Genomic DNA, 16,577 nt, shown 5'->3' with positions numbered 1-16,577 from the left:
AATGCCGGTTCTTCAAACGTTTTAAGTAGGAATTCCCGTGATAGCGTCTGTCTTCAAGCGTCTGACAGTTCAGGTTTTTCAGCATTTGAGGGACTCTCTTCCGTGATCCAAACAAATAAATTTCTCCTGCCATTTTTGCTTTGCGTTCAGCATCCCGATTTCCCTTCTATGGAACACATCCACTGTTGAGTTCTGCTTTAATCACCCCCCCCCTCCCCCCTGGCAATATTCACGATTTCTTTTTACATAAAATTGTTACTGTGACTATTTTCGAAATTTGTTGATTACTTCTTTTGCCGGAAGTATTATAAACCAGAAAATTCAAAACTTTCGATGGTATTACTCTTATACACACTATACAATCAAAGGTATACAAACACATATTAGTGGGCAATAATATGGGCTGTGTCCACACTTCGCCTTTATGACTACTTGAGCTCTGTTGGGGACACTTTCAGTGAGGTGTTCGAATCTCTGCGAGAGGATGGCAGCCCGTTCTTCCTCAAGAGAAGAGAAGGTCTGGAGCGATATCGACTTCTAACTCATCCCAAAGATATTCCACTCGATTCAGGCAGGCCTGTCCATTTCTGGAATGTTATTGTTCGCCACTCATTGGCTCACAGGTGCTGCTTTATAACAGGGTGCGTTGTCTTGCCGATACAGTCAATCGTTGTTCCTCTACTGTACGCACTACACAATGCTGTAAAATTGATCATATCGTTCCACATTTAGCATTTTACCGTATTAAAGGCAGTATGGCGACCACGCGCTAACCACGACAATTATCCCCACACCGTAACACCGCCTCCTGTGTACTACAACGTTGATATCGCATATGTTGGCAGGTAATCTTCTCCAGGCATTCGTCAAAGCCAAACCCTTCCATCAGATATAGCGCATTCGTCACTCCAAATTGCTCGTTTCCAGTTACCCGTGTTCCACTTCAAACATCGTATAACAATGACTACAGAATGAGGGGCAGCGTGACCATTGTGCCCCATCCTTTTTAACTTCCTGCGCACAGTCGTTGTGCTAGCTGGGCTCCTCGTAGCACTCTGGAACTTACCGGTGATTCCTTGTCCTGATTTCGTGCGATTTTTTTAAATCTACCCCCCCCCCCCCCAATGCGTGACGATTCCTGTCCATCAGTACATGAGGTCTGCACGGTCTTGATTTAAATGTGGATGTTCCTCAGCGTTTCCACTTCACAATCACATCATCAAAGTCGACTCGAACAGCTTTATAAGGGTTGAAAAGCTCCTGATGGATTTGTTACTCAGGTGACGTGCAATGACAGAAGAAAAGCTGTAAGGATAGGTCATGAGTCGCGCTTGAGTAGTTCGGGTCTGCCTTTGGCAATGCTGCGGCTCGGACGTCTGTTTATGACCCTGGCTCGGAAGTTAGTTCAAAAATGGTTCAAATGGCTCTAAGCACTATGGGACTTAACATCTGAGGTCATCAGTCCCATAGACTTAGAACTACTTAAACCTAATTAACCTAAGGACGTCACACACATCCATGCCCGAGTCAGGATTCGAACCTGCGACCGTAGTAGCAGCACGGTTCCGGACTGAAGCGCCTAGAACTGCTCGTTCAACAACGCCGGCGCGGAAGTTAGTGTGCACTCGGTTGTTTAGCTATCCGGCGTAATCGCAGGTTTTGAAGCCACCAATATACACAGAATCGCCAAAGATATTGGTATAGGCATGTATATTCAAATACAAAAAAATGAAATGAGCGTATGGCATCGTTGGCCAGGCCTGCTTGATGGGAGGCGAGCACGTTACCACCCAGGTAAGCAGGAGGCATTAGGATACTTCGCGAACGCAAGGCTGCTTTTAGGGTCGGATATGACATAGTCGTGGTGGCCTTGGGTTAGTCCAAGTCCGCAGCCGAGCAGTGGTGATCTACGTAAGCACAATGACCAAGATGTGGGCACGACACCAGACAAGTCCGACGGGCACTTTGGTAGACAAACTAGCCCTATCTTCTCCTCTGGCACCGGTAGCAGTGGCTCACATCTCTTCTTCGCTTGCCCACAAACAAACCTTTTTTGTGGAACACAGTTATGTACATACGGAACTACAGACGACCAGGAGGCAATGGCACGTGATATATATCGCCTTTTGACTCGAGGACGTCGAGTAATTACGTAGAGGGACAGCTACCAGCACTGACATAGTCAGTGGTAGCGCGTACAGTGAACCAAGTACACAATGATATGGGGACGCGTGCACTGTGGTATCAGGTAGTAAATGGCAAATATGTAATTCGTTCCCGGTTACATACAATTCACATGACGGATACGTCACTGTGTCCATATTTTCTGAGCATTGCTGGTGAATTCAATGAAATCTTAGTTTCTGCAGGGAATCATATAACTCTCTTGGAGCCCGCATCTCGTGGTCGTGCGGTAGCGTTCTCGCTTCCCACGCCCGGGTTCCCGGGTTCGATTCCCGGCGGGGTCAGGGATTTTCTCTGCCTCGTGATGGCTGGGTGTTGTGTGATGTCCTTAGGTTAGTTAGGTTTAAGTAGTTCTAAGTTCTAGGGGACTGATGACCATAGATGTTAAGTCCCATAGTGCTCAGAGCCAACTCTCTTGGAAAATGTCTTTCCGTGATTGATGTCTGAAATACTGCTCTGTGATACTGACAAGGGGAAGATTGAGTCAATAATTAAATCACTGAAGGCTAAGGACTCTCATCGATATGATGGAGTGGCCAGCAGAATATTAGAGTACTCTACTGTATATGATAGCCTTGTACTTAGCCATATTAGTAATTTTTCTTTTAGGAATGGTGTGCCGGCCGCGGTGGCCTAGCGGTTCTAGGCGCTTCAGTCTGGAACCGCGCGACTGCTACGGTCGCAGGTTCGAATCCTGCCTCGGGCATGGATGTGTGTGATGTCCTTAGGTTAGTTAGGTTTAAGTAGTTCTAAGTTCTAGGGGACTGATGACCTCAGATGTTAAGTCCCATAGTGCTCAGAGCCATTTGAACCTTTTTTTTTTTTTTTGAATGGTGTGTTTCCTGAACGATTAAAGTACTGAATAGTAAAGCCGCTTTATAAAAAGGGAGAAAGGGAGAACGTAGACAATTTTAGACCTATTTCTGTGCCATCAGTGTTTGCTAAAGTTATTGAAAAGGCTGTCTATGTAAGAATAATTAATCATTTTATGTCACATAATTTGCTATCAAGTGTACAGTTCGGATTTAGAAGTAGTTCAACAACTGAAAATGCTATATTCTCTTTTATCTTTAAGGTACAGGATGGATTAAACAAGAGGTTTCGCACGCTACGCATCTTTTTTTGAGTTAACTAAGGCGTTTGACTGTATTGATCACAAAATATTGCTCCAGAAGTTGGACCGTTATGGAATACGGGGAGTAGCTCACAATTGGTTCACCTCCTACTTTGACAACAGACAGTAAAAGGTCATTATTCACATTGCTGAGAATGCCCGTGATGTGGGGGTCTGAGTGGGGTACAGTCAAATGGGAGGTGCCCCAGGGATCAGTGCTGAGGCCACCCCTGTTCCTTAATTTTTATAAATGATATGCTCTCTAGAAGTACAGGTAATCCTAAAATATTTCTGTTTGCTGATGACGTTATCTTGGTAATAAAGGATGTTGTGTGCAACGTTGACTCTGTTTCAAATTGTGCAGTTCATTATATACGTTCATGGCTTTTAGAAAATAAGCTAACGCTATATCACAGTAAGACTCAGTTTTTACAGTTCCTAACAGACAAATCAACAAATCCCGACGTTTTAATTTCACAGGATTGGCATATGGTTAGTGCAACTGAACAGTTCAAATTTCTAGGTGTTCAGATAGAGAGTAAACTGTCGTGGAAAGCCCACATTCAAGATCTTTTTCAAAGACCTAGTGTTGCCATTTTTACTATTCGAACGGTATCTGAAGTACGTGATCGTTCGTCACGAAAAGTAGTCTACTTTGCTTATTTTCATTCGCTTACGTCATATGCTGTTGTATTTGGGGGTAACTCTTCCCATTCTCAAAGAATATTATTGTCTCAGAAACGGGCAGTTCGGGCAATAAGTGGTGTAAGTTCGCGAACCTCTTTTCGATGCCTTTTCACTACTCTGCGTATTCCTCTCACTCTGTATACAGGGTGTTACAAAAAGGTACGGCCAAACTTTCAGGAAACATTCCTCACACACAAAGAAAATGTTATGTGGACATGTGTCCGGAAACGCTTACTTTCCATGTTAGAGCTCATTTTATTACTTCTCTTCAAATCACATTAATCATGGAATGGAAACACACAGCAACAGAACGTACCAGCGTGACTTCAAACACTTTGTTAGAGGAAATGTTCAAAATGTCCTCCGTTAGCGAGGATACATGCATCCACCCTCCGTCGCATGGAATACCTGGTGCGCTGATGCAGCCCTGGAGAATGGCGTATTGTATCACAGCCGTCAACAATACGAGCACGAAGAGTCTCTATATTTGGTACCGGGGTTGCGTAGACAAGAGCTTTCAAATGCCCCCATGAATGAAAGTCAAGAGGGTTGAGGTCAGGAGAGCGTGGAGGCCATGGAATTGGTCCGCCTCTACCAATCCATCGGTCACCGAATCTGTTGCTGAGAAGCGTACGAACACTTCGACTGAAATGTGCAGGAGCTCCATCGTGCATGAACCACATGTTGTGTCGTACTTGTATAGGCACATGTTCTAGCAGCACAGGTAGAGTATCCCGTATGAAATCATGATAACGTGCTCCATTGAGCGTAGGTGGAAGAACATGGGGCCCTATCAAGACATCACCAACAATGCCTGCCCAAGCGTTCACAGAAAATCTGTGTTGATGACGTGATTGCACAATTGCGTGAGGATTCTCGTCAGCCCACACATGTTGACTGTGAAAATTTACAATTTGATCAACTTGGAATGAAGCCTCATCCGTAAAGAGAACATTTGCACTGAAATGAGGATTGACACATTGTTGGATGAACCATTCGCAGAAGTGTACCCGTGGAGGCCAATCAGCTGCTGGTAGTGCCTGCACAAGCTGTACATGGTACGGAAACAACTGGTTCTCCCGTAGCACTCTCCATACAGTGACGTGGTCAACGTTACCTTGTACAGCAGTAACCTCTCTGACGCTGACATTAGGGTTATCATCAACTGCACGAAGAATTGCCTCGTCCATTGCAGGTGTCCTTGTCGTTCTAGGTCTTCCCCAGTCGCGAGTCATAGGCTGGAATGTTCCGTGCTCCCTAAGAAGCCGATCAATTGCTTCGAACGTCTTCCTGTCGAGACACCTTCGATCTGGAAATCTGTCTCGATACAAACGTACCGCGCCACGGCTATTGCCCCATGCTAATCCATACATCAAGTGGGCATCTGCGAACTCCGCGTTTGTAAACATTGCACTGACTGCAAAACCACGTTCGTGATTAACACTAACCTGTTGATGCTACGTACTGATGTGCTTGATGCTAGTACTGTAGAGCAATGAGTCGCATGTCAACACAAGCACCGAAGTCAACATTACCTTCCTTCAATTGGGCCAACTGGCGGTGAATCGAGGAAGTACTGTACACACTGATGAATCTAAAATGAGCTCTAACATGGAAATTAAGCGTTTCCGGACACATGTCCACATAACATCTTTTCTTTATTTGTGTGTGAGGAATGTTCCCTGAAAGTTTGGCCGTACCTTTTTGTAACACCCTGTATATACACTCCTGGAAATTGAAATAAGAACACCGTGAATTCATTGTCCCAGGAAGGGGAAACTTTATTGACACATTCCTGGCGTCAGATACATCACATGATCACACTGACAGAACCACAGGCACATAGACACAGGCAACAGAGCATGCACAATGTCGGCACTAGTACAGTGTATATCCACCTTTCGCAGCAATGCAGGCTGCTATTCTCCCATGGAGACGATCGTAGAGATGCTGGATGTAGTCCTGTGGAACGGCTTGCCATGCCATTTCCACCTGGCGCCTCAGTTGTACCAGCGTTCGTGCTGGACGTGCAGACCGCGTGAGACGACGCTTCATCCAGTCCCAAACATGCTCAATGGGGGACAGATCCGGAGATCTTGCTGGCCAGGGTAGTTGACTTACACCTTCTAGAGAACGTTGGGTGGCACGGGATACATGCGGACGTGCATTGTCCTGTTGGAACAGCAAGTTCCCTTGCCGGTCTAGGAATGGTAGAACGATGGGTTCGATGACGGTTTGGATGTACCGTGCACTATTCAGTGTCCCCTCGACGATCACCAGTGGTGTACGGCCAGTGTAGGAGATCGCTCCCCACACCATGATGCCGGGTGTTGGCCCTGTGTGCCTCGGTCGTATGCAGTCCTGATTGTGGCGCTCACCTGCACGGCGCCAAACACGCATACGACCATCATTGGCACCAAGGCAGAAGCGACTCTCATCGCTGAAGACGACACGTCTCCATTCGTCCCTCCATTCACGCCTGTCGCGACACCACTGGAGGCGGGCTGCACGATGTTGGGGCGTGAGCGGAAGACGGCCTAACGGTGTGCGGGACCGTAGCCCAGCTTCATGGAGACGGTTGCGAATGGTCCTCGCCGATACCCCAGGAGCAACAGTGTCCCTAATTTGCTGGGAAGTGGCGGTGCGGTCCCCTACGGCGCTGCGTAGGATCCTACGGTCTTGGCGTGCATCCGTGCGTCCCTGCGGTCCGGTCCCAGGTCGACGGGCACGTGCACCTTCCGCCGACCACTGGCGACAACATCGATGTACTGTGGAGACCTCACGCCCCACGTGTTGAGCAATTCGGCGGTACGTCCACCCGGCCTCCCGCATGCCCACTATACGCCCTCGCTCAAAGTCCGTCAACTGCACATACAGTTCACGTCCACGCTGTCGCGGCATGCTACCAGTGTTAAAGACTGCGATGGAGCTCCGTATGCCACGGCAAACTGGCTGACACTGACGGCGGCGGTGCACAAATGCTGCGCAGCTAGCGCCATTCGACGACCAACACCGCGGTTCCTGGTGTGTCCGCTGTGCCGTGCGTGTGATCATTGCTTGTACAGCCCTCTCGCAGTGTCCGGAGCAAGTATGGTGGGTCTCACACACCGGTGTCAATGTGTTCTTTTTTCCATTTCCAGGAGTGTAGAATGAGAGTGAAACCTTTCCGTCTCCTCTATATCTCTTTTGTTACGCAACCTTCCATCTACAATCACCTATGAAACCTTCCCTTAGGATTTCTATCACTTGCTTAATAATAACAAATGAAATCTTCCCTTTGAAATTTATTCTCTTCCTTAATCTTCGCATACAAATTTAATTGCTGCTTATTAAAAGTGATTTTCTGATTATTTCGACGAAACATGGAATGTGTCGTCGTCGCGGCCCTCAGTCGTTATCTACAATAACCCAAAACTGTTCCTTACCTTTTTTATTGTTACTGGATCGCCATCTGACTGCTACATCGAACTGCGACATGAATATACTTACTCTGTTTTACTATACTTTATTAGCTGCTGGTGGGTTGTCATAATAAGTGGCTGTATTTATTACCAAAGCTGATGTTATTCTTTAATTAATTTGACTGAAGTTACGTAATGCATAGTTAAACTTTTTCTTGACAACAATAAAATTTTGCAAAGTTTGACATTGATGGTATTTGGGATGGATTATAATCAGTAATGCAATATTGCTGGCATAAATTAATTATATTCTGAATGAAATGATTTTACAAACGTTCAAATGGGACCCACTTTTTTACAATAATCTTACAACTAGCATTGCGCAAACATACCTTCAGTAGTCTTTAGCTTCTCAAAAAAATAATTCTAATATTAGTTCCTCTTATGATAATAGTTAGCTGATGTCTCTGTACATCCGTTTATAATATCTTGTAAATCATAGCTGGTGGCTGGCAGGCACACAGCTCCTCTCAACCTCTCGCTTCAGACCTGCTACCGACTCGCTTCACTTCTCGCTTACTACGAACGCTAAAGTGCGGTCTCTCCCGCCAACAATGCTTTCTGGTGCAGACAATCCCTCTACCATTACAAAATGTATCAATGCCCGGTCTTTCCCGCTGTTTTCTTACAATGTATCCATACGCGGCCTCTCCCGCCCTTTTTAAAATTATTTCAATGTGCGGTCTCTCCTGCCAACAATACTTTGGTGCAGACGTTCCCTGCTACCACAATTATTTCCCAAATGACAAATATTAATTATTTCTACTTAATCCTATTAATAAAATGTAAACATCTTTCATAAATTGTGGTTAGACAATAGAAATAAACACGTCTTACAAGAGGAATATATCTTGTTAACAATAACAGCTTATTACCAATTAATACTAGGCAGAAATCCAATCTTCATTTGAATCTTGTGCAGAAAGGTGTACAGTATACTGTTGCATCCATTTTTAATAAGTTACCACAAGAATTCAAAAATACTAGAAGTAATCCACGAGCTTTCAAATCGAAACTGAAGAGTTTCCTCAAGCGTCACTCCTACTCTGTCGGGGAGCTCCTTTAAAAATTAAGCTGTTTGCTATGTTGATTGCGTTTACTTAAACTTATGGCTTGTCTTTTTTGGGTTTATAAACATTTTATTTCATCTGTTATTATTTTTATGATGTAATTTCATGTACTGAAACGTTCCATGCAGTTGGAGATTTGTTCCTCAGTTTGGTCCTAAGGAACTAGAAGTGTACAATAAAAAAGCGCAATTTTATAGATACAAATGAACATCGCCTCATATGTGGACCTTCGCCGGTGGTGTGGTGTTTGGTCCAAAAAATGATCGCCTTCTTCCTTCGGGTGGTGCCGCAAGCAATAGCACCACGGGACACTACTTCTTCCAGATATATTTTTTTCTGAACGAAGACGAATGCAATGACTTGGATTTGGGGTCTGACTGTACTTTACCTTTTCCGAGAGGCCAGTAAGAATGTGATAGACTTCTAGGCCTTACTACAAGAACGTCACTCATTGGTTAAGCAAAATCCGAGATATCGAATATATTACGTTAATTTTTTAGGGAGTGCTTTGTTCGATCGCCCACCCAGTTGGGGTGTACCAGGTGGGAGAATATAGTTATTGCATATAATTATTCTAACTAAGAAAGGACCAGGACAGTGGAGAAGATCCACCACCATACGTGAAGACGTACCCGGCACCAACACCATGTACAACGGGATCGGCGAGGAACGCGCCCACGAAGAGTTATTGTTTTGTACTGAACGAAGCAAAACGCAAGTCTGTTCATTCGATCTGAAACATAAACAAGCTGACAGGAAACTTGAAATATTCTGGAATGGAGTTGCACTAGAATATTCTTCCCACCCCAGGTATTTGGGTGTCACTCTCGACCGTACACTAACCTACAAGGAACATAGTCTGAAGCTGAAGCAGAAAGTATCCTCCAGAAACTGCCTTCTTCGGAAACTGGCGGGATCGAACTGGGGTACACATCCACAAACATTAAGAACAACAGCTCTTGCCTTATGCTATTCTGCAGGAGAGTATGCTAGCCCAGTGTGGTACAATTCAGTACAAGCAAAGCAGGTTGATGTAACCTTAAATGACAGCTGTAGGATTGTTACAGGCTGCCTAAGGCCAATCCCCACGGACAAAGTTCAATGTCTCGCTGGGATTGCTACATGTGACATCAGAAGAGAGGGCGTCGCTAACGTCGAGAGGCATAAATAAAATATAGTGACCTCACATCCACTCTTTGGACATCAACCTGCCAAGCCAAGACTGAAGTCCAGGAAGAGTTTCCTAACAACTTCACAGCCCTTAGAAGGATCAGCTGCGGCTACCAAGTGGAAAGAAAGATGCCAACACCTGTCAAACTGGATGATACCGCAAGAATCCCTGCCGCCTGAACACATGGAGAAGTGGGTCATCTGGAAGTCCTTGAACAGACTACGGACCGAAATCGCAAGATCGAGGGACAGTCTCCTTAAATGGAATGTATTGTATATGTGTTCATTTTTGTGTACCTCTGACACGAATAAAGAAGAAAGACTGAACGAAGCACTTTATGTTTATTAATATTATACCATTTATGTTAAAAAAAAGGGTTGTTATAGAAGTATATTACATACGTTTTCTACAAATACTTTATTTTATACAGAACATCGCCTTATTTTCACACAATAGAAAAAAAAGAAAAGGCTGTTAAGCCGACCGCTCGCGTTAAGCGGAGATCAGTGTACCAAAAAATAAAAAAGATTAAAAAAGGGAAAACTAAAGAAAAATCATGGTAGAAAACTTGCACACGAAAGGCAAAGGTCTCGTGTTCGAGTCTCGTTCCGGCAAACAGTTTTAATCTGCCAGGAAGACTCACATCAGCGCCCACTCTGCTGCAGAAATAAAAATTCATTCTGGATCCAATGACTAGTTCACATTCGAAGTCACTGAGCTACCCTTGCAGACATATTCTGCTGTTACTGTTTCTCTACTGACAACACAATACTTCCCGCCACCTTTTACACTGGCGGGTCACCCTCTAGTGACAGCTAATGACAGCTAGTGGTTAATTCCGCATTACATAGGGCTGTGCGGATACTTTTGATGAGATAGTGTAATCGTCGCGTAGCCTCTTAAGTCCCCATGTGAAACGAAATTTATTATATTCCATCGCTATTGTTGCGATAGAGACAGAGTGGTGAATAGCTTCATCACGTCATCACGAAACCACCAAAAGCTATTGTGATGTGTATTTATTTATTGACAACCAGATTCGGCCCGGCGACCATCTTCATGTCCCAAATATCGTTACCTCACGTTAAACGAAGGTTCCTTAAAGTGATGTACATAATTATCAGTTGCAGCATCTGTCACTTACACATGCACCCTTTCTCTTATACAAAAAAATTAAGAAATATATCAGTAAATGAACACATGTGTAAATGACAGATTCTTGAACTGGCAATAATTATGTACCTGACGTCAAGGAAGCTTTCTTAATCCTCGTGTAATGATAATCGTAACTTTAAGATTGTCATTTGACGGAGGCTGCTTGTCGATTAACAACACACATTAGAGCAGCTTTTGAAGGCGTATAAATTACGTCCTTTAAAGACAGAAGAACTAACCTCCGTATCGGTTTGAGGGTATTGGAATCGTCGGGTTGAGGCTCATTTCGAAACGGGATAGTTCATCCACGTGACTGTTTCTTCGTAGATATCGTTCATAAGTGGTTGCTATTACTTGGTTTAGGGCGCACAACAGCACGACCATTGTCTACCATTCATGAATAAGTCACAATCCAAAAACTATCTACTAAAAATTCAGTAAAAGGATCTAGTTAAAATGGATTAAATCCAATAATGTAGAAGATATCATAAAAATAGAACGCCAAAGTATAAAGAAATTTAAAGTGGAAACTTCATTATTCTTAGTTCTTTAGAACTTCTAAGAGTTCTAGTGGTAACTGAGAAATACGAAAAAAGACATTGACATTCCTGATCATTGCAAAAAATAAAGATCAGCACTGTATCCCAGCATTAAGCTGCTCTTTCATCAGTTCAGACCCATGACATTGTACTGATGTATTTGGACCATTCAAAAAGAAACGAACCGAAGGCTGTAAAATGAAAACCGCTGAATGGATCGTAATGCTACTGCCTACGGAATAAGGTGTGGTCCCTACAAGACTCAAACTCGCCGTTAGAGCGACGTGGGCGCACATTAGGGCCCACGAAAAATGCAGGCCGCACAACGTACTTGTGACGTCACAATTTGTCCACCCTTCGCAAACGCTCGGCTCCATGCAGGATCCACAGGAAAACAGTATGCCAATGGAAAGGTATCTATTACAGATCTTAACTTTGTCGTATGCTATCGTCGCTTGCATGATTTAAATACAGAGTTAAGAATTATTAAACTCGTCTGATTATATAAAGTGAAAGTGTAGAGGGGAGGGGAGGCGAAAGGGAAGAAACTAATGACGTCAGCTACATCGGGTCTTTATGCGGAATCAACGACGACGAGTAAAAATGTATGCCAGGCCAGGATTCGAACTCGGGACCTCCTACTTTCTAGGGAGTTGTATCAACCACTGAACCACCAGGGCACAGTGTCACTGCACAGGCGTGGATTATCTCGACACATTCCCTGGCAGATTCACATTCCCACCTAGCGCCGCCTATCCGTAGTCTAGGTTCCCACTGGAGGACGAACATAAATGTGCATCCGCACTGGAAGTTGCGGATTCATTGCCCGTCGAGGGCGAATCGTTATATGAATGCGTGGTGTCTCTTCTTTCGGACATGTTCGACAGAACAGACATCATGCATTCATATTATATAAATAAACTCACCTGAAATAGTACTCGCTCTCCCCGGAGGTAGCTGCTGTCACACGTGTGACCTGGAGCGTCACATGCTGTGTGGTACGCGCCGCGCCCTGTCTTTGTCGTGGTCCTCGGCGCACACCCACGTGACGACAGAGCGAACGCTTGCACGCGTCGACCGTCCACTGCACTCACTCGTGCTGAAAACGGAGAAACTGAGGCCTAAAATGAAGAGCAAAGTGGTTTAGTGCGTTTCCTGGCAGCGTAAGGAGTACGAGGAAAGGAAATTCATGAAATAATGGAACTTCGCTGTAGACCCTCTGACAACCCCATCCACGATCCATTAGCCTACCAGGACCAGAAGAGTTTGAGGAGATATGTAAAGATATGTAGAACCTCGGTTGAGCTACGCTCTTCTGTTGGAGATGCTGACGGATCGTCGTAAATATACGACTACCAGGGTGCATTCGACCAAGGTATTTTTGTCAGAGGTGCAGCTTCCAATGCACTGCCGTCAGCTAATGTCCGCATCCTCTTCGTCGCTGTCATTATATGTGACACTGTTCAGACAAGTGACGCGACTGTTACGACTGTACACAGTATCACCCCTGGCCGTGCTGTAAGTGTGGTTTAATAACAACTGCGCCGCTTGCAGGTGTTCTGTACTGTAAACATCATCACGTCGCGGACAGCTCCTTGATTGCAGCGAGTAAATCATAAAAGATGTTTATTATAAATGAAGTCAGTGATGGCTCGTAACCGCACATCCGCAATTATCACGCAGACACGTCGTTTGAGGATACATGTTTACTGGGAAGTTTATGCTTCTATTATCATACGCTTTCAACTGTGTCAGTTTTCGTCACAAATTACGACTTATCCTGTATAAAGGATGTTACAAAATGATACCGACGAACTTGTAGGGATTGGAGGGAGTCTCTTGAAGAACAAATTTAGGATAGGAAACCGCGACCGGAAATCGGCACCTGCCCCTAGGCCGCCCCTTCGACAGCAAACATGGGTTACGCAGCCGACGACCCCTTCGTTTTCCCATCTCGATCCATAGACGTGTTCAATTATAATAGCAGTGGACGCGGATTCATCTAATTGGAACCGTGGATCAACGGAAACGCGTCGCGTGGTAGGATGAATCACGTTTCCCGTTACTCCAGATCGATGGTCTTGTGCGGATGCACCATCATGCAGACGAAGTGCTTCCATGAATACAACCTGACGGGGACAGAATTATACGATGGGGGAGATACACTTGGGCTTCCGTGGAACCTGTGGCAGTAATCGTAGTAACGGTGACAATTGTGGACTGCGTGAACGTTATTTGGGACTACTTGGGGCTCTTCATTCTTAATGTCTTCCTCGACAGCGACGACATTTTCCAACAGGTTCAAATGGCTATGAGAACTATGGGATTTAACATCTGAGGTCATCAGTCCCCTAAAACTTAAAACTACTTAAACCTAACTAACTTAAGGACATCACACACATCCATGCCCGAGGCGGGATTCGAACCTGTGACCGTAGCTGTCGCGACCCTAGAACCGCTCGGTCACAGCGGCCGGCCATTTTCCAGCAGGATAACTGCCTGTGTGACAAGACCAAAATCTTGCTACTGTGGTTCCGGAGCGTGATAGTAAACAACAAACTGTTAATAAACCACGAAAAAATTCTGTGCTTGTTATGTTACAAGGTAAAAAGTAGAAAAAATAAAAGTAGTTTAACTTAATGCAATGATCAGTCTTTATTGGATGCTTATTTGGCTACTAAAAGTTTAAGTTCACATGTACATTCGAATGTACCAATAGCCATACCTGTGCTAAAATAAATCAGCCCTCAATCAAAAGATTTATTTCAACGCAGCAGTGCTTTGCCAGGTATGGTACCCACAAAGCTACTGTTATTTGTACTCCTCCAACACTGAAACTGATTTACCCAATCAGTTAAAGACATATAAAGTTTAATGTGGACTCCGTACTACGCTGCAATTTCGCATTTTTCACGTTTACGGACCATTTTCAAACGTAAAAAGAAGCGATATGTGACAGAAAAATCATAGAACTGAGGAATAAACCTCAGACCCTTGGATTTATAGTGTGGCATTGACATCAATGGTAGTCTGCTCCAAAATTTTGATTGTGATTGTTGTGTCTAGCTCATACAGCATAGACACAATGAGGTAGCTAGGTGCACGCTAAACTAACGCAGACGGGCTTGAAGTTCTGGAACATGAGACTTATTAATGAATAAGAAGAAAAGTACGTAGATGTTACTTAACTTTTATTCTCTTGTTGGAATACATCTCTCTTGAATATTAGGAAGCTATAAGCACTGATACAAATGGTGCCTTGCTAGGTCGTAGCTATGGCCTAAGCTGAAGGCTATTCTATCTGTCTCTCGGCAAATGAGAGGAAAGCTTCGTACGTCTGGTCGCAAGCTATGTCTTCCGTCCAACTGGGGCGAGGTCGATTCCGTGTCTTGTGACCTGCCATGTGGTGGCGCTAGGTTTGCGATTACACAGTGGCGACACGCGGGTCCGACATGTACTACAGGACCGCGGCCGATTTAAGTTACCACCTAGCAAGTGTGGTGTCTGGCGGTGACACCACATTCCTCCCCCGCAAATCGGCGAACGGTCGTGAGATAAGGCTTCCGCCCGCCGTGGGGAGGACCCCATGTTGACGTATGCGATGAGGTGGGGATCCTAACAACAGGCGAGGCTGTGCCACCCGCACCCGGCCATTCGGTCCGAGGGGAGCTAGGAAACGCCTGCAAACCTAGTCCAGGGTGCACGTCAACATGAGGTGTACGCGCACGTAATGAGACAAGAGGGGCCGTAGGGTCGACCTCCATGTGGTCGGAGCACCCGACGGGCGAAGACGACATCTGGTCCGGAGCGGGCAAGAGGTCCATGGCGGAGGACGGCTGGTCACGGGAAGCGAGCGGCGGCGCGTGACCCAGGGAGGCGCCAGGCGGCTGCAGCGAAGCGTCCGCTGCGGGCGGCGCCGGCGGCGGCTGCGGCGGCGGCGGCGCGACGCCATGAGGCAAAGTGGAAGGCAGCGTCGGTAACACCTGGGGATGAGGCGAGCCAGTAGATGGTTCCCCAGGGCGCTGACCTGACGGCACCGTCGCTGAAAGCAGACGGGGAGCGGCAGAACCCAGGCGACGACAGAGGCGCAGCTGATTGAGATGCCGACGCACCTCACCAGAGGCCCCCAAAACCAAATACATCGCGCGGCCGAGGCAGCGAAGAATGCGCCCTGCGAGCCAACGCTGTGAACCGCGATAGTTGCGATAATAGACAACGTCGCCAGGAGCAAAAGCAGGAGTCTGCCGCTGCACAGGAACCTGATGCGGCGGATGCAGCAAAGACATCAGGGTGCGATGAGGACGACCATGGAGCAATTCAGCCGGCGAGCGACCATCGCGGGGCTGAGAGCGATACGAAGACAAAAAGAACAACAATGCGTCCTCCCGAGAATGCGACTCTTTCAATTTCAACATCTGGGACTTGAAAGTCCGGACCAATCGTTCAGCGGCACCGTTTGACTGAGGCGAAAACGGCGCGGAAGTCAGATGTTGAATACCATTGGCTTTGCAGAATGACTGAAATTCTGCGGACATGAATTGTGGGCCATTGTCGGAAACAATAGTCTGCGGAAGACCCTCAATGGAAAAGATAGCAGACAAGGCTTGGATTGTGGCAGAAGACGTCGTGGAAGACATCCGGACAACAAAAGGAAAATTACTGAAAGCATCGACCACAACCAAGCATCGAGCATTCCAGAATGGACCAGCAAAATCGATATGCAAGCGTTGCCAAGGGGAAGTGGCTTTCGGCCATGCAAAGAAATTCCGCGGCGGTGCGGATTGTTGTTCGGCACACGCCACGCAAGAGGAGCACATATTCGTAATCGCAGCATCGATTCCGAACCAAGTACAGTGCTGACGAGCAAGGTGTTTCGTACGCACTATACCCCAATGTCCTTGGTGAAGAAGCTTTAAGACAGAGGACTGTAACGATCGTGGGACCACGACTCGGGATTGATCATTATCGGAACGCAACAACAAAACACCACGTCGGACAAAAAGTCTCTCCTTGTGAGCAAAAAAACGGCGAACCAAAGGATCTTCGATCCGTGACTTTGACAAGGGCCATTGCGTAGCAACAAAACGCAAAACAGTAGCAAGGACAGGGTCAGCAGCTGTGGCCGTAGCGACACGACGAAAATCAATCGGAAACGATTCGACCACGTCATCGGTTTCCGAATCAATGAACATGCAA

The sequence above is a fragment of the Schistocerca nitens genome, chromosome 6 (assembly GCF_023898315.1).
Source record: "Schistocerca nitens isolate TAMUIC-IGC-003100 chromosome 6, iqSchNite1.1, whole genome shotgun sequence".
Classification (NCBI taxonomy): Eukaryota; Metazoa; Arthropoda; class Insecta; order Orthoptera; family Acrididae; genus Schistocerca; species Schistocerca nitens.
This window is presented reverse-complemented; position numbering follows the sequence as displayed.